Genomic DNA, 21643 nt, shown 5'->3' with positions numbered 1-21643 from the left:
CCCAGTAGCATGTGGGAAGCCAGCTTCAGCTGCGTGCTGCTCCGGATGGGGCAGACCCGCCTGGGTCAGCACCAGCCAGCAGAAGTGGTGGCGGAGCCGTGTGCCGCTCGGGACTGACCAGCGCAGGTAGGAAAAATGCAGCGGAGCCCCTGCTGCTCCAGCTGGGCTCATCCTGAGGTTCATTTCATGTTTGTAAAATGCTTGGAGAGCCCCACATAGATGCACTGCATAGAAATGCAAAATATATTTTTGACTTATTTGGTTGGCACCTTGGGCTGAGATTTTCAAAGCTGAGTCAAAAGGCCAACTTCCATTAAAATGGATTTAGAGGGCTCCAAATCTTTTATGACAACTTTGTAACATGCCTATCTACCCCTTTTTGCAAATCTCAGCCATAGTTTGGAAGCTCAGCCAAAGAACTTAAGAGCTTCTGAACATAAGAGTATAAAAAGTGCCATGCTTGGTCAGCCCTGTGGTCCATCTAGCTCAGTATCCTGTCCTGAACAGTGGCAGAGGTGGGTGCTATAGAGGGAGAGTTTTGAACTGGTTATTTAGACCCATTTCATTGTCACTTCCTGCAACTTCATTGGTGTCAAAGGTCACGTGACATCACTTCCTGATGTGATACCACTTCCTGTGAGGTCTTTGAATATGGCTCGCCGGCCCACTGGGTGATAAAAAGTTCATGATCCAGCCCCACATTCAAAAAGGTTGGACACCCCTGATTTAAATGTATTATTTAACTGTAGGTTTTCTTGGTAAAGGGCAGCCCTCAGAAAGCTCCAGTTTGTATCTAGTTACATCTATGGATTTATCACTCGAATATCCAAGTCACTCTGGGAAACCCGTGTTTCAGGAATGTAGGAATGGGCTATCTACGCCTTCATCCCTTGATGTCACCAGTTCTCATGCAGCTCAGCCCAGCTCTGGCTTGATTTGCTTGCAAAGTGGGCCATGAGTTTGATGGCTCTCAGCCCCAATGGACAAGTCTTTGCAGACCAAAAGAGACAGTCGCAATCAGCATTAAATGACTCCTTGTCAGAAAATTCAGCCGAAGAGAGCCAAGACTGAAAGAGCCCCAGAGATGGAAGAGGATGCCTTTGGGTGAGGATTAAGGCACAACAACAGGTCAGCGTGGAGCAAGTTTGCTGTAAGCCTTGTGGCCGTATCTGTACCATGGATAAAACAGAAGGCTTTGGCCTGCTGGGCTGCCAATGCAGAAATATCTTTACACACTGAGTTTGATCTAAGGATTCAGAATTTGAGTTCAGATAAATACTGCCCTATTTATATTCTTCTGATTTCCTTTGTTGGGTAGAGCGGCCACAAATCTTGTATTAAGGAAAACTTCACCTAAAAGACATATTTGTTTGAACCCTGAAAGAAGCGTGGCTGTGATGTAAAAGGTACAGCCAGCAAAAGGTACATCCAGCTCCCATGGGTTTGGTCCTGTCTAAGAAGACTCCTTTCAAAAGATCAACTGAACACTATAGGACTCTCAAATGAATTAGGACATCAGGTTTGCAAGGAGTCTTCATCAACAGGAGTCTTCTCCCAATGTGCTTTGCTTGCACTGGAGGAGGCAAACTTCCAGACACAATCAGGAGGCATTGCACGACATTTTTACCCAATGTTGACATGACTTTTACAGAGCTTGTAGGCTTGCCTTGTGTTCTCACCTGGGATTTATGACTCCTTTTACCTTGAACTACTCCATCCTTCTCAGGATGCAAGAACAGTCTTTGATACCCTGAGTATTGATCAATGCTATCCCTGCTGCTGCATTGGACATGGTGGTGAGAAGAAGAGAAAAAATGTCCATTCTCCTAGGGACCAGCCCCATGGCTAGGAGCATTCTTTCCATTGAGCGGTTGCATTGAGGAAATGGAGCATTGTTTCTAACGGAGGAAATTAAGACTGGAAGGACATCCTGGCTCTGAGTGGTCAGAGCTGGGAGATTTCTGTAGCAAACCTCAGCGTGTAACCCCAAGACCAAAGCTAGACTTCACCCTGATTCTCCATGTACTGCTGGCCTTGTGATGGGACAGCCAGCTGCTCTTCATGCTCAGCTGGCTGTGATCAAGAATCAGAACAAGTTCCCATGAACACTTAACTTCCCTCCCTTCCCCTTCCCACCTCTCCAGCCCAGAAACCATTACTGTTCCAACTGTAAGACTTCCAAAAGCAAGTCTTCCAAAAGCAAGACTGGGGACAGAGCAAAGATTCCCAGCCATGATGCTGTGACACCCTGGAGTGCACTGAGATCCTTTTAAGGGTATTGTGGGGGTGCCGGCAATATTAGCACCGTTAGATGTGCAACCACCTGAACCTAATTATTAAATAAACCAGGAGATTTCAAATAGGACTCCAGAGTATCAAGAACATGCGTGCCCTGTTTTGGTCTTTCTGAGTTCTTTGCAACAGGAGATTGCTTCTCTATTTTCTTTAGGCAAAAGATGAATGGAAGCTAAGAGCTGGCATTTTCCAAGGGGCGGCCTCGAGTCTAAAAAGGTTAAGAACCACTGGAATAAAGCAAAGCAGGAGGGTACTGTATCGACACACAAAAAGCCCTTTCATATGCCCCAGACAGAACGTCTCCTTGAGGCATGATTCTTCTCATTGCTTTGTGATCCATGGTGTGTATCATCCCGTCCTGATCTAGTCTAGTCTGTGTAGCTTCTTAACGCTGTAATATCTAAGCACCTTCCAACAGTGCATGAAGCGATGCAACTAACAGCTGTCATGTGCGGTTCATTTTCTCATCCTTCCTATTGGGGGGAGACTTGTGTGTGCAGCGAGGTGTTTGGAGTGGTTCGAACTTCAGGCGGGGGATTCCAGGCAAAATGCACCGGCTTCTCTGTGATTATATTGAAGGCAGGAGGAGGAAGCATGCTGGAAAGTGGGAGCTGGGGAGGTCCGCAATGAGCCTTAGCTCATCTCATCTTTATAAAGCAACTTTCATCCAAAGTGTTTTAATGTAGGGATTGCCCAGACTGGATCAGAGCAGTGACCCATAGGGCAGGGGCGGGTAATTATTTTAGGCGGAGGGCTGCTTATTGAGTTTTGGCAAGCCATCAAAGGCCACAAGACAGGCAGCCCGGGGAAGATAAATATTAATTTTCTAAATTTTTTTAGGGGCCATGCGGGCCGGATAGAATGGTCTGGCGGGCCGCATCTGGCCCGTGGGCCGCATTTTGCCCACCCCTCCATGGGGTCTGGTTTCCCATTCATGATACCATATCTCTGAAAGGGAAATTTTCCCCAAATCCTGCTAATGGAATAATCTGCCTCCAGAGGCACTTTCTTCCCAGCCTCTAATACTTAATAGTTGGTCTGTGCCCTGAACCCTAATGATCCATAACCCTTCCAAGCTGTCTTTTTATGCAAACATGACTTTGAACAGCTCTGTTTGACATACAAATGACTGGTCCTTTGTGTTCTCTGCCTCACCATTGTGTTCTCTGCCTCACCAGCATCATGTGGAATTGATTTTCAAAGTCAACTCAGCATTGAGGGAAAGCTGGAGAAAACATTTCACAATTTTGATGAGAAATTTGATTTTGAAATTTTGAAAACATTTCACAATTTTCAGTCTGGGGTGGGAATTTTTCATGAGATGTCTGTTCTTTCCAGCCTGTTCCAGTAGGATGGTCTTTCTATGTCTTCTTTTTCACATTTGCTGCCTTTCCTACACAAGTGACTTTTGCTGAATGTATAAACTATGCAAACAGGGCTCAGTTCCACCTCACTGAGGAGCAGCCACCTCTGGTGTGAAACATGGCAGCTCTTTAACAGGACAAAACAACATTATTATTTTTAGTTATATCAAAACTCAATCACTATCCCAATGCCCAGTAAATTATATTTGAGGAAATGGAGTATTGTTTCTAATGCAGGAGATTAGGACTGGAAGGACATCCTGGCTCATCAAGTTCAGTCCCCTGTTTTCAAGCAATTGCTAGTCCAAGACACCCCACAACCATCACTTGAAATGCTCGCTCCCAACTACAAGAACGATATCTAAAGGATGAATGACACTTGCAATAGTGGAGGCCAATCTTTTTTGGCAGGCAGGCCACAAGTTAAGCCCAGCACCCTGCTACGGGGCAGGGATACTTGGCACCTCCTCTCACATCAATGCCCTGCCCCTACCCTGTTCTACACAGCCATAGGTTTGAGTCTCCTGCCTTCACTATGGTCCTTCCCTTTACTGAGCGTCCAGCATTTTCATGCCACACAGAGCAACTGCCTGTGCCACTTGTGGCACGTTTGCCATAGGTTGGGCAACCCTACATGTCCCAGCTGCCAGCGGAGGGTTTGGGATTGAGAGTGAGGTCGGGAGTAAAAGGCAAGAAAGGTTTATTGACTTAGCAAAAACACAACTACGCGTAGTAACAAAACAACAAGGACAGACAAGAACAATCTGTATCGACAACTTATCAGCAGTCCCCTCTGATGTCTGATATATGACAGGTTCCTCTCCTATAAAGCTCAGTGAAGTCAGGTGTCCCCGATCTGTGCTCTCCGAGGGGTACTGGGAAGGACCCTGGTATTCAGTCCTCGTGCTCCTCGAGATCCATTGGCCCACTGAATTCAGGTCAGCAGCTGATCTTAAATCAGTAGCTTCTTTCACAGAGCTGCATCTTCCTTCTAATGATTTCTGGATGTGCTAGCCAATTTATAACTTCTGAGCTATGCTGATAACTTACAGCCATTCAGATTCTCCCACTTCAAGCTTTCCTTAGGACTGACCAATAGCAGTTCAAGCCTTTGCATTTTTTTGATAAGGTTAATTTTGACTATGCCATAAGGCCTACTACTACTTCTACTAGGCCTTGCTAAATTTACTAGGCCTCACTATATACAAGGCCTCACTAATCTTTGACTTTAATTAGGCTCTTAGTGGCAACATACAGCTTACAATATCTAATGACAAAAAACCCCTGGTCTAATCCTCACAGAGCCTTCAGCAAGCACCTTTATCACACAGACATAATTTTTAGCTATCACACCTACTCTATAACATGGCACAGGTAGAGTCAAAGTTGACAAGGGCACTGCCAATGCCCTGCCTCTGCAGAGACAGAGAAGTCAATAACTAATATACACTCAGAAATTGTTGAGAGGAGTGGATGGATGCCTTTGGATAGGGAGATGCACAAGATGGCCTCTCCAGGTCCTTCCCATTCCTATTTTCTATTATTTTATGATGAATGTGGATGGAGCGAGGTGCTCCACCTGGAAAATGGCCAGGATGCCCTTCTCACCACCCCACGGCTGGGAGAATAGTACTGCGCCACCTTTGATGATTGCACTGGGTCAGGAATTTGGTTCTCTGCCCTATCTGAAAGACAGCAGCTCATTAACCACTCCCCGGATTTCACAGGTGGTGTAAACCCCAAGCAGTTCAGCTTACAAGGTCCTGGCCTGAGGTTTGCAGCTGCCAGCAGCAAGTGGGGCTGGGTGAAAGATCATCCTCTAATCGCTGACTGGATCCTGGCAGCAGTACAAATATGTATGACATCTGACCTGCTCCATTGACTTCTGCCCTGAAGATCCATCCTGACTGCATTACGGTCCCATAAATGAAATAGCCTCTCAGCACAGCCACTGTGGACTTGGTTGGAGGCATCAGTGACTGTCATTGTAGTGCCCTTGTGGGGCTGCTGCTGGCTCTTAGGTGGCAGAGGGACCTGCATGGGCAGTCCTGTGGGGCTGGACAAAGCACCCGGATGATCTCCATCTCCAGGAAAGAGTAAAGCAAACCCTCCTGCATGAAGCTGGGCAAGACTGGAATGGCTTGGAATATCTACCACACCTGAAACTTTTTGCCTCCAATGGCTAAGTACAGACTGTCAAAAAGCCTGAGACTGAATAGATTCAATCTTTGCAGGTTAGTCTAAGTTGCATAGACTGAACCAACCAGCAACCAAACAGACATTCACATTTGATTCTGGAAATGCAGCCACAAGCCTGCAGTGGCCCAGGCCAGAAGCCGGCAGTGCCAGAGCACTGGGCCAAGGCTAGCCCACCCACCCTGCAAGGGGAGGGGGTGTTACAGGGGAGATGCAAAGTATCCTGGGATGCTGGGGACTGTGTGCTAACTTGAATCTGGAGGGTATCTGGACAAAAGTTCAATAAACCGATTTAACCTAAATCAGTTAAGTCTGATGCTACGTCCATCCAGGTTTATCTTAAACCAGTTTTGGCCATTTTGGAAGTGACTTATGTGCACTGAACTTATGTTGCATTGCAAATTTGAATTGGTTGCCGATCACTTATACCTTTGATGTGTCATTTCTGCCACTAGCCTTTGAGTTACGCTGCTCAGGAATCACTTGGATCCAAGGAGTTGGACACAAGAGGTGTTACTCACTGCTCGAGCTCTGACTGACAGGTATGGCGTGGCCTGAGTGCCAACACAACAACACGACTACTCCAAACCAGCCCCTGCCACCTCCTTGGAAAGATACAGCTCCCTGCCTAGTAACGACCAGCCGCTATTTCTGATGTTTCCCAGGAGTCCCACACAGCGGTGAGGGAAGAAGTTTCCTTGCAGAACAAGGTGGCACTTATTGTTGACAAGGAACACAAAGCCCAAAGGGGCCTGGAGACTAAACTCCCTTCTTACCCAGATCTCCCTTTCACATTGAGTGAGCTACACTGGCGAAGCAGGATAGCATCACCTCTGTCTGCGGTATCCACCTCTTGCCAATGGCCTTATACCTCACTGTATGCAACAGGGCCTGTCATCTTAGGCAGGGCATGTCATGTCCAGCCCTCCAGGTGCCTGACAAAGGCAAAGCCTATTTTACAGAGGCATCAAGTGAAGTTTTGTGGCCTTAGCAAAGATAGGAATAGATCCCAGGTCTCCTGGGGTCCATGCCAGTGGTTTGGGCCAGCAACTCCTGCATATGTGCAAGGGGTTGGACTAAGGGATCTTTAAGGCCCTTCCAACCCTATGACTTCATGTTCCAGGCATTAGGCTGCACTCTCAGAGCAAGGACCACCTCCTCAGGTTAGGTTTCTAATGGGACCAAGTGGAAGAAAAAGTGCGGGCCGCTCCTCCTTTACAAATAATAGTTCACCAGGGCACCAGGCAGAGCAAGTGCTTGGTTCTCCAGGGCTGCAAGCCCAAGGTGCCTTTAAGGGCCTGGACCACGAGACATATCTCTTCCTAGTCCAGAGAGAACAGGTAGAAGGCAACCCCAGCATCCAGCGAGAGTGCAATCAACCTACAGAATATCTTTAGCTAGAGAAACCTGATGGCGTGTACAAGCTCCCCAAGACAGCAGCAAGCAAAAGGAGGTGCGTTCTGCAGCTTGGCAGCATGCAGGCCATGTTGGCATCTGCAGGCTACTCCGTTGCAGAGCCTAATCCAAAATTAACATGCAACCCACAACCCGGAGGCGAGAGACTGCAAATGACAGGCAGCAGCTCTGAAGGTCACCTTGCCTCCAAAGTAAATAAAGACAGAGTAAATAAGGAAGCTGGCAGCACTGAATGTGCCGGGGAGGGCGAGAGCTGCTCTCCAGGCTGGGGGTGGATGAGTTTGCTTCCTTTCATCTCTCCAAAGGTCAGCTCTAATAGAGGACCCTCATTAGCACTCGCACATACGGTACAGCCTCGCTTGCTTGCTGGGCCAGAGACCCTGGCGCCTGAGCCGCAAACACCAATATTGTCATCTCCAGAGCTGATTGCTTCAGTGCGGCTTTCTCTCTGCTCAGGAGAATGATGTGTGGGAGGATTCACACCAAACATCACAGCAGCCTCTGGCACAGGATCCACTCCTCTCCCTAAATATTATCTTTTGCTGTGCTCCTCCCTTGCTGTTCCTTCTAGGGTTGTTTCCACCACCGGCTCAGGTGGGGCTGGCTTCCTTGGACATTTCTTTGCAGCTGCCGAGCCGTGTACCTAGCCAGGACTTATGAGCACACTGATGGGGGCCAGTACCGTGTCATCACCAAAGAAATAAGGCCCAGCCAACACATCCATCCTGGTATGATGATGCCATGAAGGAAGTCAAGGCAGCAGTGTCCAGAAACTCCTCTCTCGAGTGTGGCACCAAAGGTGCCCGTCAGGGCCTTGTCACCCTCTTGTCTCCTGGTTTGAATGGAGACAAGCAGGCAGGACTCACTTCTGTTGCAGTGAGGCATAGCACAGATGGACCCAAAGAGACCAAGCCAGATTCATTCATCAGGGTGAAACCAGGGATGACACTGGCCCATTGCATTGGAGCCAGAGGGATGCTTTTGGTTCAGTGTCATGCATATCCCAGGCTGTGAAGCAAAAGTGTGTCTGTGTGCCTGGGCTGCAGCTGGCAATGGAAAAGACAAATCCAAGCCTCCCTGGCTGGTCAGGTCTCCCTAGCACAGGGGGCTGTGTGGTTTCTTCATCTTGGGGAGGTGGGGTGCTGTCAAGTCGGAGACGGTGAGGAGAACTGGAAAGCAGTCAGGGGACAGGCCTGGATCTGTTCAAGCAGAAAAGCCAAAACCAGAGCTGCAAGGGCTGGAGCAGACGCTCCAAACTGTTGCAGAGACTTTTTCCCCCTGTTCCTCCTCATACATGAGACCCAGCCCTGCTATTTTTTTTCCAGGCATGATGGGTGATTTGACCTGGGAGCCCTGGTCCACAACCACTCCATTCAATAGAAAGACCCTGGGGGACTTTGGAAGATGCTCCCAGTGCTGGCAAATGGAGCTGGGATCCACCCTCTAGTTTTCTACAAGACCCCTTTCATTCTGACCTCTTGACTTCCAGTCCCATAATCCTACCCCCAGCTCTGAACACACCAGGCATGTCTCCCTAACCCCTCACAACAGTTTAGCCATCTCCAGGGCTGCTTTTATGTCTCTGTTCAGGATATAGAGGCACGCTGGCAGGAGAGCAGCCAGACTTCTGCTTGCTTTATCCATACTGAAGTTTGCACCATTAAGACAATGACAGTTGTTACCGTGTGGGTCAGACATGATTAATCATCACATATTTTCTTTTTTAACAGCCGGGAAATGTCATTGCTGCCTTCCATCAAGTTTAACATCCACCTCCTCTCTGAAACTTAATTTCAGAGGTAAATACAGAAGGGAGGGGAGAGTATGTTGGCATCCCAAGAGGGTCCTCCCTACACACAGGCACTTTCCCATCTCCGCTGGTGTGACTTCTCTCCCTCTCTCATCATTGTCCTGGCTCTTAGGAGCCTTGCCAGGCGCCCACCGGAAGGGGAACTGAATAGGTGACTGTAAATTAAAATTAGCATCTAGCAGAAAGCAATACTGAGCAGTGATTAATGGCTTTTTAATGCTCCAGCATTTTATGCAGAGCACACTTTGGTTTAGTGCTGCACCCAGGGATGTACAGCAGAGCGTATGGGTGTGCATGTATATATAGTTTTCAGCCATTTATGGTGAAAAACTGTCTTGGGCTCTCTCCATTGCAATTAGGTAGAAAGCATTGTGTCGGGTGCATCTTAACTAAAAAAAGGAAAGAAATAAACTCATTAAAATATCTCCCCTAACTCGCTGTAATGCTGCTAATTGACTTTTTCCTCCTTGGTTTAATTTTTGATGCATATTGCTCCATTAATTAACTAAGTCACCTAAGCCCCTCCCTTCACCCCAGGGAGTTCGGCTAGACAAGCTGGGAGCTCAGGACTCGCTGTTCCAGCCTCTTTGACACATATGGCTTCTTTATAGCTGTCTCTGGGAGAAACAGTCTACACCCTTCTCGGTGTTATTGGTTTAAAAATAGAGGTAAATATAGAAGGGAGGGGAGAGAGTATGCTGGCATCCCAAGAGGGTCCCCACACACACATACAGGCACTTTCCCATCTCCACTGGTGTGACTTCTCTCCCTCTAAAATATTGGCTGTCTATAGCCTTGGATAAATATATACCCCAATGTCATTTGTTGCTGATTTTTATAGTTTTCTTAATTATATCAGGATCATAGGATGAAAGGAAAGTAGGGCTGGTAAGAACTACATGAGGTCCCTTCCCAGAGCAGAGAGATGTGCAGCTATCCTGGGATACCTTGCATAATAGGTAGCTGTTACTGTGCCTCATTGCTAGGTAGTGGGGGAACAGGTAACAGCCAGGTTGTTGGGTTTTTTTAGCAAACAGCTGCCCCTCTAAAGGATGCAGGCAAATGAAACCTAGCCTGGTGTAACTTATACTGGCAGCATGTTTTCCCTGCTTCTTTCACCAGACTCTCCACTGGATTGAGCAAAGTCAGGGTAGTAGAGGTTTGGGCCTTGGTCTTGTCCATCTGCTACTTCATTACACAAGTATTGTGCCCATTACACTGATGTAAATACTTCATCTGTCATGGGCTTCTGTTTCATTAGTCAAGAGGTAGCTGTGGACAAGCGGTAAAGAGAACCTGAAAAGCCATTCATTTATTCATTCATTTGTTCATTCTAAACTATTGTCGTCTTTTACTTAATAAAAAAAATCCAGTGTAGACTGTTACGTTGCAGTTCTGCAACCGGGTTTTGCCCAGTGTGATGTCACAGAGTCATAAAAAATGAGGGCTGGAAGGGACCTCAGGAGGTCAAATCTAGTCCAACCCCCTGCTCAAAGCAGGACCAGTCCCAAATAGATCATCCCAGCCACGGGTTTGTCTAGACGGGTCTTAAAACCCCCAAGGATGGACCTCCCAGCACCTATCTGGGTAACCTTTTCCAATGTTTTACTACCCTCCTAGTGAGAAAATTCTTCCTAGTATCCAACCTAAACTTCTCTTTCTGCAACTTGAGCCCATTGCTCCTTGTTCTGTCATCTGTCACCGCTGAGAACAGTCCAGGTCCATCCTCTTTTGAATCCCCCTTCAGGGAGTTGAAGGCTGCTATTAAATCCCCCTCAGTCTTCTCTTCTCCAGATTAAATAAGTCCAGCTTTTTCTCGGAAGTCATGTCCCCCAGGCCCTGAACCATTTTTGTTGCCCTCCACTGGACTCTCTCCAGTGTGCCCACGTCCTTTCTGCAGTGGGTGGCTCAAAACTGGACACAGGACTCCAGATGTGGCCTCACCAGTGCTGAATAGAGGGGAAGAATCACTTCCCTTGACCTGCTGGCAAAACTCCTACCAATGCAGCCCAGGATGCCAGTAGCCTTCTTGGCAACATGGGTGCACTGCTGGCCCATATTCATCTTATTGTCCACTGTCACCCCCACATCCTTTTCTGCAGAGCTGCTGCCCAGCCACTTAGACCTCAGCCTATACCGATGCATGGGATTTTTCAGTCCTAAGTGCAGGACCAAGTCATGGATCCACAGAATGAAATACTCTAGAGAAGCAGGTCCCAAACTGTGGATTGCAACCCGCAATGGGGTAGCAACATCAGCAGATGGGGTCACGGGGGTGAGGGGCTATGTGTTGGGAATGAGGGGCCATGCTAAGGAAATGAGGTCATGCTAAAGAAAAGTTTAGGAAGCACTGCTTTAGGGGATGCTCTAGCTGCCCTGAAGGTTGATGGGGGAGGCTATGTGGAACATTTTGGTGGCAGTGAACATCAGGGGGGTGGCGAGGGAGGGGGCTCCCTGTGAGGAAGGGGAGACTAGAGATCCCTGGCTGAAGGATCGAGCTATGACTGAAGAGAAGGTTTTCACATAAATTGTTGTGAGGCCTCAGTGGTAGTCTGAAAATAGGCTAAGGATATGTCCATTTTGTTTTACCATAGTGTGTTGTCGATGTGTTTGATCGCCTTTTCTGTTTTATATCATTTGATCTTCTTAGTAATAAACCCTTTTGGTTGCTGTTGTGGGTCAGTGGTAGAATGCTTGTCTGCCATGTGGGAGACCTGGTTTTGATTCCCAGTCGCACATACAACTACAACCATCAAGGGACTGAACATCTGGATTCAGTCGGGTCTTTGGATTCTGTCTCAATGATATAAGGTGGGGGCCGAAGGTCTGGGCAGCCTCCACTCTTCCATACTCCTGCCTAGATAGACATGTTAAAGGTCCTGGCGACCTCTCATGCATACACCATGATCCAGAAAGGTCAATGGTTGCCTACTACTACCCAAGTGCCTGTGGTAAATCATGGTTTCTGAGCAAATTAACAACCTAGGGCACTGGAAAAGTGAATTGAGACCTTTGAAATATGGTGCTTTAGAAAACTTCTATGGATACCCTGCACTGTACATAGAACAGATTATCTGTGAAAGATCAAACTAGACAAGAAGTTGGCAACAGTGAACCCTTACTTGAAATCATAGGAAGGAGAAAGGTGCAGTGGTTTGGACACGTAACAAGGAGGCCTGGCACCCTCGCCAACACCATCCTGCAGGGTGCTGTGGATGGACAAAGAAGAAGAGGAATACCTAGGACAAGCTGGACCACCAACACCAAAGATTGGATGGGATTAAAACTAACTGATGATAAAAGGATTGCAAAAGACTGGGAAGAATGGAGGAAAATTATTGCTACATCAAAGGTGCCCCTATGGTTGGTGAAGCCTTGGGACTGACTCGTCTTGACTTGACCAATAACCTGGGCATGCCCATTCAGCACAGTGGGGAACCAGTAAGCTTACACAAACCCTTTGAGAGCACCCTGACACCCTAGGGGTTTATCACACGTGGTCATTGGCCATATTCAATTAGACCAAAAGTCCAGCAAGCAGGACCTTGCCTCATGGAAGGGGTTAAGGCTATGTTCTTCCTAGAGTATTCAAACTAAGACTAGGTACCTTTCTGGAAGATTTGCTATTGTCAAATGCAAGTGTTTGGGAACAAATCAAGTGTCATGGGGTGAAGTTTGATGGATTTGTGTTGTGCAAGAGCTCACACTAGATGATCATAGAGCTCTTCTGGTCTTTTAAAAATATTTATGAAGGCAGGTAAAAGCAGTAATGGAATCACCTACTTATAGAGGAACCTTCTCCCTTACCTCCATCACTGAGCAGTAGATTTATGCCCCCTTCTCCATGGGTTTATATCCCTTCCAAACTTTTCTAATAACCTTCACTAAGGTACCTCTAAATCAGTGATTCTTAATCAGGGTGCTACAACACCCTGCAGTGCCTTCAGATCCTTTCGAGGGGTGCCATGCAAGGTTAGCATTGTTAGATGTGCAAACATGATTCAAAGAAAAACCCAGAGATTTCAAATAGGAATCCACAGCGGTAAACACATTTTGACTTCTTGTGGGTTTCTTGAATTCTTTGCAAGAGAAGAATTGCTGTCTTATTTTTCCGTAGTCAAAAAAACAAGTGAAAATGAAAAGCGGGCATTTTCCAAGGGGTGCCTCAAGTCTAAAATGGCTCACGGCTCTAGATGCTCTGATTGTGAATGCCCGAGTCTTTCTCTGAATCCTGCAAACCTCCTGCTTTCAATGATGTCCTGTGGAAATGAGATCTATTGACTCTATGAAAGACCCTAGACGCATGTACTACCATTAGGAATTCATCAAGGACAACATTTCCTTCCTACTTTCAAGGAGACTTTCCAAGGCTTCAGTCACACATATAGACCAATGGCACTTGAGGACTTTCCGTGAGATATTAAAGCCAGTGCCACACTTTTAAGTCACTCAACGAGTCCCTTTCTAGGAAAACAATCTGCCCTTGTAATGAGCATACAAAGCGCAGACAGAAGTGGCAATCTATAGCCGTGACCAAACAAAAGTGCATGACTGCAAAGCACTTTAAAAGAGCCTGATCCTGCAAAAATCTGACTCCTCATTGCATGAGGGGTCAGATGAGGACATTTCAAAACGATGTCTTCTGTAACTTGTGTCTGTGCTCAAGGTTTCACATGAGAATGTGGCAGAAGAGGGTGGAAAAATATCCTTTGTCCAGGGTGGTAAAGTAGTGAGGGCTGGTCCTAGGAGGCAGTGTAAGGTGTCAAGGAATAGCAAACCATGCAGAAATGGCCCAATAGGCTGCGCCATCCATGGCTTTTGAATGACTTCAGGTTGCAGCCCCAACCAGTCATAGAAAAAGTCCAGGTCCCAATGAAGGGGAATAGGAGAAATCTTTCCTGCATATCAATCCTGCGATGAAATCCCAGGTAAATGTTAGGAACTTGCATAAATGGATGAAGAGAAAGATGTATCATCATTCATGGAGCGTTAGTGTTTGTGTGGGGGGAATAGTATTAAGCCCCATAATGAATAAACCCCACTGTTATTGCTTATTCCGCACTTTTAACCTGAAGATCTCAAAGCATTTTATAGAGGCAGGTGGGCATTTTCAGCCCCAAGACAAATGTTATTATACGCAGGGAGGATGATGGCACAAAGAGGTGGTCTGAGTTGCTCTTCAGTGCCAGGGGATGAAACAGAAAGCAAACCCCCAACTTCCACGCTGGTACCCCAATAGCCCTGCCTCTGAGGGACTGCCTGAGACCCTCTACAAGCCTTTCAGTGCACAAACACTGCAAGAGGACGCAAGAGAATAAGGGACACCAGCTCTGTGCCTGAACAACCTAATGATTTGCAGATAGCTATGCTGATGCCAAAGAAGTTGGCTTGCACTGGGCAGAAGAACTGCTTTGGGCAAAAGATCTGGCTCCATCTTAGCTAAAAGGGGGTATTTGGCTTCACGGGAAAGCTAAATTTCCATCTAATGAGTGCCACCTAATGGACAGGGGATTCTGAAATGGCTTTATCTGGTGGACAGGATTGATAAAATGTAGGATATACTCTTGTGAATCGGTGACTCTCAGACCCACAGCCCATGAATTGTAGCAATGAACAGTCAACAGCGCATTTGTTGGCAGCCTGCACAAAAGTGGACAAGCACGGCGATGTCTGCATTTTGTTTCCACTGAGTACACGGCATGAGAAGGTAGCCAAAATCCCAGTCACTAATTTCCCGCTGGTGCTTGAGCATACGAACAATAGATATCATTTCAAAGGGAAGGCTGCTCAGCTGTGGATGGGAGGGGTCGGAGCCTGCATGAAAAGAGACCTGTTCCTGAGACAACTGTTCAGATGTGGTCCTTGCAAGCGGCAAAAAAATAGCTTTAGGTTATACAGACAGCAGCAACAATTCACGCATAGTTTAAACCTTAGCTACTCGCTGCATTAGCTTAATGGACTGAATTTATCTATCCATCTTCTTGCTTGGTCTAACTACTGTTGTATCCATTGCTCTGTCATGCACCAATTGCCATGGTAGCTCAGCTCCAAAGGCAGCACTTGGAAGACTCAGCATTGTTCCTCTGTGAACATTGCTCTACGGCGTGACCCATGAGGTGGCATTGCACAGGCCTGGCTCCAAAACAATGCAAATCAACAGAAAAACCCCACTGATTTCATTAGACTTTGGAACAGGCCCCACAGGTCACCCCGTAAGAGATTAAGCGACAACACTTGTCGCGGCCCTTTCTATAGAGGATGAGTTGGCAAGGGATGAACGCATCCTCTGATGGGAGTCCTCACTGAGTTGGCGGTGCCGAGAAGCCACGTATCTATCTCCTGGCAGCCTCACCTTGTGTACTATAAGCTACATCCGTCTGGTTGATCCTGGATCACATTTATGGTGCAGCATGGAGGTGACATCACTTGTGTTCCCACTGCGAGAAGTGGGGAGGCTCGGCAGCCACCTGTGGTGGCCAAGATGCTAGAGGTCCAACGTGGCAAACTTCACTCTCTGGGACATTAAAACTGGAAGCTGTGCTTTCTGATGGGCACCTGCCACTGGAAAAAAACAACACAAATGTGACCTTGCCATGAGGCATAATCATCAGTCTCCATTTCCTCTAGCATCTACTCCAGGAGATCCCAGGTGTCTCCTTGAAAAACCTTCAGCAGAGCAGCAGGACGCATTCCCAGGGCAATGCTATTTCAATTGCCGTAATGGGGCTGACATTAAGGATTATTTGCAAGCGGTGGTATCAATTAATGTCAGACAAGGGTCTCATAATTGGTCGGCTGAACACTGAAAACGCATACCAGGCCCATCACACAGTGCAGCAGGGCAGCTGTTGCATTCCCAACCCTGCACAATAGCTGAGAGATCGATGGCTAGAGCCAAGAGGTCAGCCCTACCTCTAATAGGCATTAACGAGGGCAGTTAGCAGCACATCCCTTGTTTTGCTTTGGACCACAAACAGAATCCTTCCATGCTGTGAATGGGTCAGAGGGAGGTGAAGGCAGCCACATCAAAACAAGCTAATGTTAATCTTGACTGCAATGATCACAAGATATTTCCCCTTAAATAATTCCTCTCCGTTTAGTGTATCCTGTTGCAGGCTATTCTTGCTCCCCCTTGTAGACACCCATGAGCAGTACACTACACAGATGCATATCCAGGCATCTTGGATTAATACCGGCTTAAGGAGCTTCAAAAATCAAACGCCCACTGCTTTTGGCTAACTAGAAGCCTCTGAGATAATAGGAGTAGTAGGTTCCTTATCTTGCCTGTAGGTTCAGCCACACAAGGGCAGCATCACTTCCTCCCCACCCCCAAAAAAGGTCAGTAACATGGCCCACTGCTTCCCTGATACACTCTTAATCCAACTGCTGTCTAGTCGGTGCAGAGTGCACGGCGGGTAGGATCAACCCTCCCTATCCATTATCAACCAGAGCTGCTCAATGGGCACAGTGCCTTTGCATCACCTTGCATTAACTGAGCCCATTGTCATTTCAGGGTGGATAGGGCTTAGTTCTCCAGGTTCCCCTTCGGTTCAATGCAAGTTTTTATTTGAGGATCATTTCAGGATGTCCACCTGAGAGTCAAAAGTTGGCCAAGGCACAGGCTGCAGCAGTGGACGGCAATGCAGCCTGCCCCAGCTGGAGGGATGGTGCTGTCCATGGAGTAGAGACTGCCGGCTGGTGACCCAGCATGGTCACTGCAGGAGAATGGGTTCACTGAAAGCCCCTGTGGTTTTCTCTCCCTCTGCTCTTTTCATACTGTGGTGGATGCCTACTAGAATCACAGAATCATAGAAAATGAGGGTGGGAAGGAACCTCAGGAGGTCACATCTAGTCTACCCCCCCCTCAAAGCAGGACCAACCCCAACTACATCATCCCAGTGAAAGCTTTGTTTAGCCAGGGCTTTAAAAACCTCCAAGGATGGAGATTTCACAACCTCTCTGGGTGGCCTGCTCCAGTGCTTCACTACCCTCCTCATGAGAAAGTGTTTCCTAAGATCTAACCTAAACTTCCCGTGCTGCAACTTGAGACCATTGCTCCTTGGTCTGTCATCTGCCACCACTGAGAACACGGAGCATGTGAAGCATGTAGAGACCCTGCCTTTGCTCAGGATGTGCCCCCTGGGATGCAGAGTGCAGCCAAGGGACCCTGGCCATTCTTCTCAGTTGTATGGGCAGGGATGGGATTATTCACCCTAAAAAAGTGTTTCTTTGCCTAGCCCCCTTCCAAGAACTGATGTCTAGGGCAGATCGCCTGCTGCTTCAGCCCCCTGAAGGGCTCCCTATAGAAACAAGAATAGCAGCCAGGACCCCAGATACCCAACCACTCCCCATTCCCCAACACATTGCTGGGAGGAGACACCTGCATCATTATCTCTTATTCCCCTGACTGCACACTGCCCCCCAACATAGCCTCTTTTTCTTGCCCTCACCTGCTGCCAGGGACCGTGGGGGGTGGGATGCACCTTACCGACTGCCCAGCCCTCCAGGTAATGATCTGTCGCACAGTTGAAAACCCATACGTTGCATGACCTAGTGCACTGAAAAGCAGGCTGGCTCCAAACACATCCAACTCCGTGAATGCATGCATGCCCACCCACCAGGTCAATCACTTCATGCTGCTATAATGGTGGGTGTCTTTTCCCCCTTCTTTCTTGTTTGTGATCCCTGCTGGATCAGGCATCCTATCCTACCCCACCACCATCAGAAAATGTCCTAGTTCTTGCTTCACTGTGCAACACAGCTGGGATTTAACTCAGATCCTCCTCTCTTGAATGAAAGGGGGTTTTTATGGCCAACACTGGACCCATGACACATGGAGACGCCATTCTAATTTCCCCCAGCAGAGGACGGTTGCATGCAGACCCGCGAGCCTGGTCATTACATTAGAGTGTAATTTAAGCATAAATAATGATGGTAATTTTTAAAAAAACAAAACAAAAAACCCTACGTTTGGTTGGAATGTGGGCTGTGTTCCCATAGCAACCTGTTGGCAATGAGGCTTGCAGAAAGAAAGTAAGTATTCTGTTTGAAATGGCTTGCGCTGCTGCTGTGAGTGTCATTGAAAACATATTGCAAATTCCTTCATTAAGGACAAGGGAGAGAGCCAAACATCGGCTGATTCCCTTCAGCTTCACTCTTGAGACAGTCAGCGAGTGCTGCAGGGACCGCAAAAGGGCTCCTGTGAGATGATATCAACCGCCTGGTGCTTTAGTGACTACCTGTGCTCGGCGTCCTAAAGATACTTTACATTGCTTTAGCTCCGTTCACCCTGCAGCGTCTCCACAGGCCTCCTATGCATACTTCCCTTGAGTAATGCCTTCTTCAGTACATTGAAAAGCAGTGGGGTTGCTCTTGGGCCAAGGAGCCCTCAAGCCATTTGTAGACAGGATCTGAGTTTCTGCTGTCTTGTGACACAGCTCACAGCTGTCCATAGAGGTATATGTAGGAGCCAAGGATGCTCCAGCTCTCAGGCATTATCCTAAGCCAACTACCTCACTGCCACAGATTTCATGCGAGCTGGGCCTGTTCACAGCAGGGGCGAAGTTGCCTTGCAGGTGGCCAGCCTGGTGGGAGGCAGTGAGATGCCAGTTTGCCCAAGGCAGCTGGAGCCTGAGAGCCAGCTGGACTCTGCAGGGCTGGTTCTTCTCACCTTCATTAGAGCCAATGGGCGTATGTACACACCACGGTTTTTGCCCTTTCATGCACGGCAACTGCAGCACAAAATTAATATAATAGCAGAACAGGTCCTGAGTCTTTCAGCTACTCTTCAACTCACATGGCACGGCGCTGATTAAGCAGTCCCTGTCCTACTGTCACTGAAGGGAAGCACTGTATCCCCAACCTGGAACAAAAAGTGTTTACTGTATCAGACAGGGTCCTGGGACAAAGAAAAAGCACACTTGTCTCTTCTTTGCTTTGCATGTAGGATGCCAGCCATGGATTTGGGGGGTACCCGAAGCCCCACACCAATGGGTCTGGGAAGGAGGGTACTTGCTTTGTGGTAGAACCACACAAACTTGAATGAGCTCTGCTCAGTCAAATTTTGTAACTTCTATTAGGCTTTGCCCAATTGAATTTGGAACTGATCTGGACTTGAAAATATTTCATTTCAGCTCAGTTCATTTTGTGCAAATTACTGTTCCAACCTGGAGATCTTACAACACCTTCAAGCTCTACTGTGAAATATGATATTCATTTCCACCGAGGAGAAATGTTATGATCTTTGCATTCTCCTATGCCTGAGGAAGGGTGAATGTGCCTGAAAGCTTGCAAATAGAGAATTTATTTATTTTTTGCAAATATCTAGTTGGTCTAATAAAAGATATCACCTCTACTACGAGTTCTGATTATTAATGACATGCATCTATCTATCTACAACATGATTGGGTATATATTAATGAAAAGGGTTGATCAGGAAGACCCCCCCCTCCTCAGCTAAGTGAAGAATTTATGCTACATACTTAACAATGCTTTAACAAGGATGGCCTCAAGTGTGATCAGTTAGGTTTTGTTTCTTGACAATGGGTGCTATTCTTCCTATGCCTGAAGAAGGGTGATTGCGCCCGAAAGCTTGCTAAGAACTTTTTCCCAACTACTCAGTTGGTCTAATAAAAGATATCACATCTACTCAAAGGACCGTGTCTGTCTATGTCCTTAGACCAACACGGCTACAACCAACAACCCAGCAACAACCAACAACAATGATTTCAACGGCTTTGTTTGTGTGACTATAGTAAAACACCAGCTTGACTTTCTACAAGGTTATCCAAAGTTTATTTCAACCTTGATATAATGGGGAGTGAATACAAGATAGAGGCACTCATGCCAAGGCCTCTAATGTGTTCCTTACACTCACAGCCAAGCATCCAGAGCCTTGTCTACATCTCATAGCTGGCCTGGGCTTAACCCCTCTATTATTTGCAAGGGAAAAAACTTCTGACCCATGTTGGGAGGTGGTTTAAACCTGGCCTAGCTGATCAGTGTGGGGGTATGGGTTAGAACCCAAGCTCTCCTATGACTTGAGCTGGTAACTGGTCTGTAGTGGGGATGCAGGCAGCTAGTCCTCCAATGCTTTTCCCACAATTCCCTCCAAAAGATAGTTGATTTCTCACGAGTGTCACAGGCTCCCCTAATGGCTTTGAGATAGCTAAAGCATCTCAGTACAAAAAACCATGAGCTATGCCCCCATACGCACATGGATGCAGACAGGATGTGGTTATGGGAATACTCCAATGGCAGCAAGGTGCCTGTCACTCCCGTTCCCCGCGCCGCGTAGACACTGCCGCAGTGGCTACGTGATGGGGAGGCTTGCTCCTATGATAAGGACAGCTGGCTTGACTGAGCTTTGTAGCCAGCCAAGTCTTTGAAGCTTGTGTCTCTTCAGCGTCATCACAAGCAGGGCTTTCCCTCCCCAGTGCTGGGTGATGCCACCTGAAGATCTGAGGATGTGCCACCAAAAACTCTCTTCTTTCTTCTCCTCCCTTTGAAGGGGAGTGCTGACAAAGGCAATTTGTGATGACGGCATGCCTTTCAGCATCTAAGTTCCTCTGTCACCCCAGGGGTTCGTGGTGGCAGCTTTTGGGGAAGGACAAAGCCAGTTGCCTGCAGCAATTTTACAGCCTTAAAACAAATCCTGCCTTGCTATACTTCTGTCCTCCCTTCTTTCTTGCCACCCGAGCCCCTTTGATACTATTTTCCACTAGGCTGGTTTTGAAATAATCCTTGACACTCGGAACGAGTGTACAGACGCTGGATTATTATATGATCTACATATGAATGGCAGCACCAACCGCGGCACAAGGAGCAGCTTCTGAAAGGAAATGCTAATGCACTTGCCGCCGAGAGAGGCAGGGAGAAGACGGGGGGTTGGTTGTGCTCCTCACAACTCCCTTGCTGTCTGGATGGTGGAGGCTTGGCAAGGCGGGGGTGTCTTGGGAATCCCAAATGCATCTGCTTTCTGTGACAAATATGAACCATGGGCATTGGAGATCCCCAGCCCTTCCTGGGAGAGGTTTCATCACCAGCGTCCCATACAGAAACTCCCAGACAATTATATCCTGGCTTGACGTTCCCACTCCACCCTTCTCTGTAATACCTGAGTGCCTCACCTTCCCTGGGGTGTACATGAAAGCTGTTCTCCCCACTTTACAGACAGAGGAGCAAGGCAGGAAGGCCCAGTTTCCCACAGATATTGAGAGGCCTAATTGCCACTGGCTTCAGTAGGAGCTAGGTGCCTAAATGACTTGGGCCAGAGAGACTTAAGGCCAAGTCTGTGCCACATTTATTATGCCCATTGCTCAGCAACCTCAAGCATCCGGTGTTACCTTCCCTCACATGGGAAGCGCTATTGCCACATCTCTGCAGTGCTTCAGGATGGCTAATTTGCCCTGCTAAGCTGCAGTCCACCTCCAGGCTCATTAGCTCATGCGCAGAGCTACATGGACGCAGTGGTCTTGCTTCCAGTTTGGAGGCTGCCCATGCAGCCCGCTGCCTGGCACAGGCATTTTCTTCTGCAGACTGCTGTCTTCAAGGTACGTGCCAG

Source organism: Alligator sinensis, unplaced genomic scaffold (genome assembly GCF_000455745.1).
Source record: "Alligator sinensis unplaced genomic scaffold, ASM45574v1 scaffold268_1, whole genome shotgun sequence".
Taxonomy (NCBI): domain Eukaryota; kingdom Metazoa; phylum Chordata; order Crocodylia; family Alligatoridae; genus Alligator; species Alligator sinensis.
The sequence above is the reverse complement of the archived record's forward strand: the minus strand, read 5'-3'. Positions refer to the sequence as shown.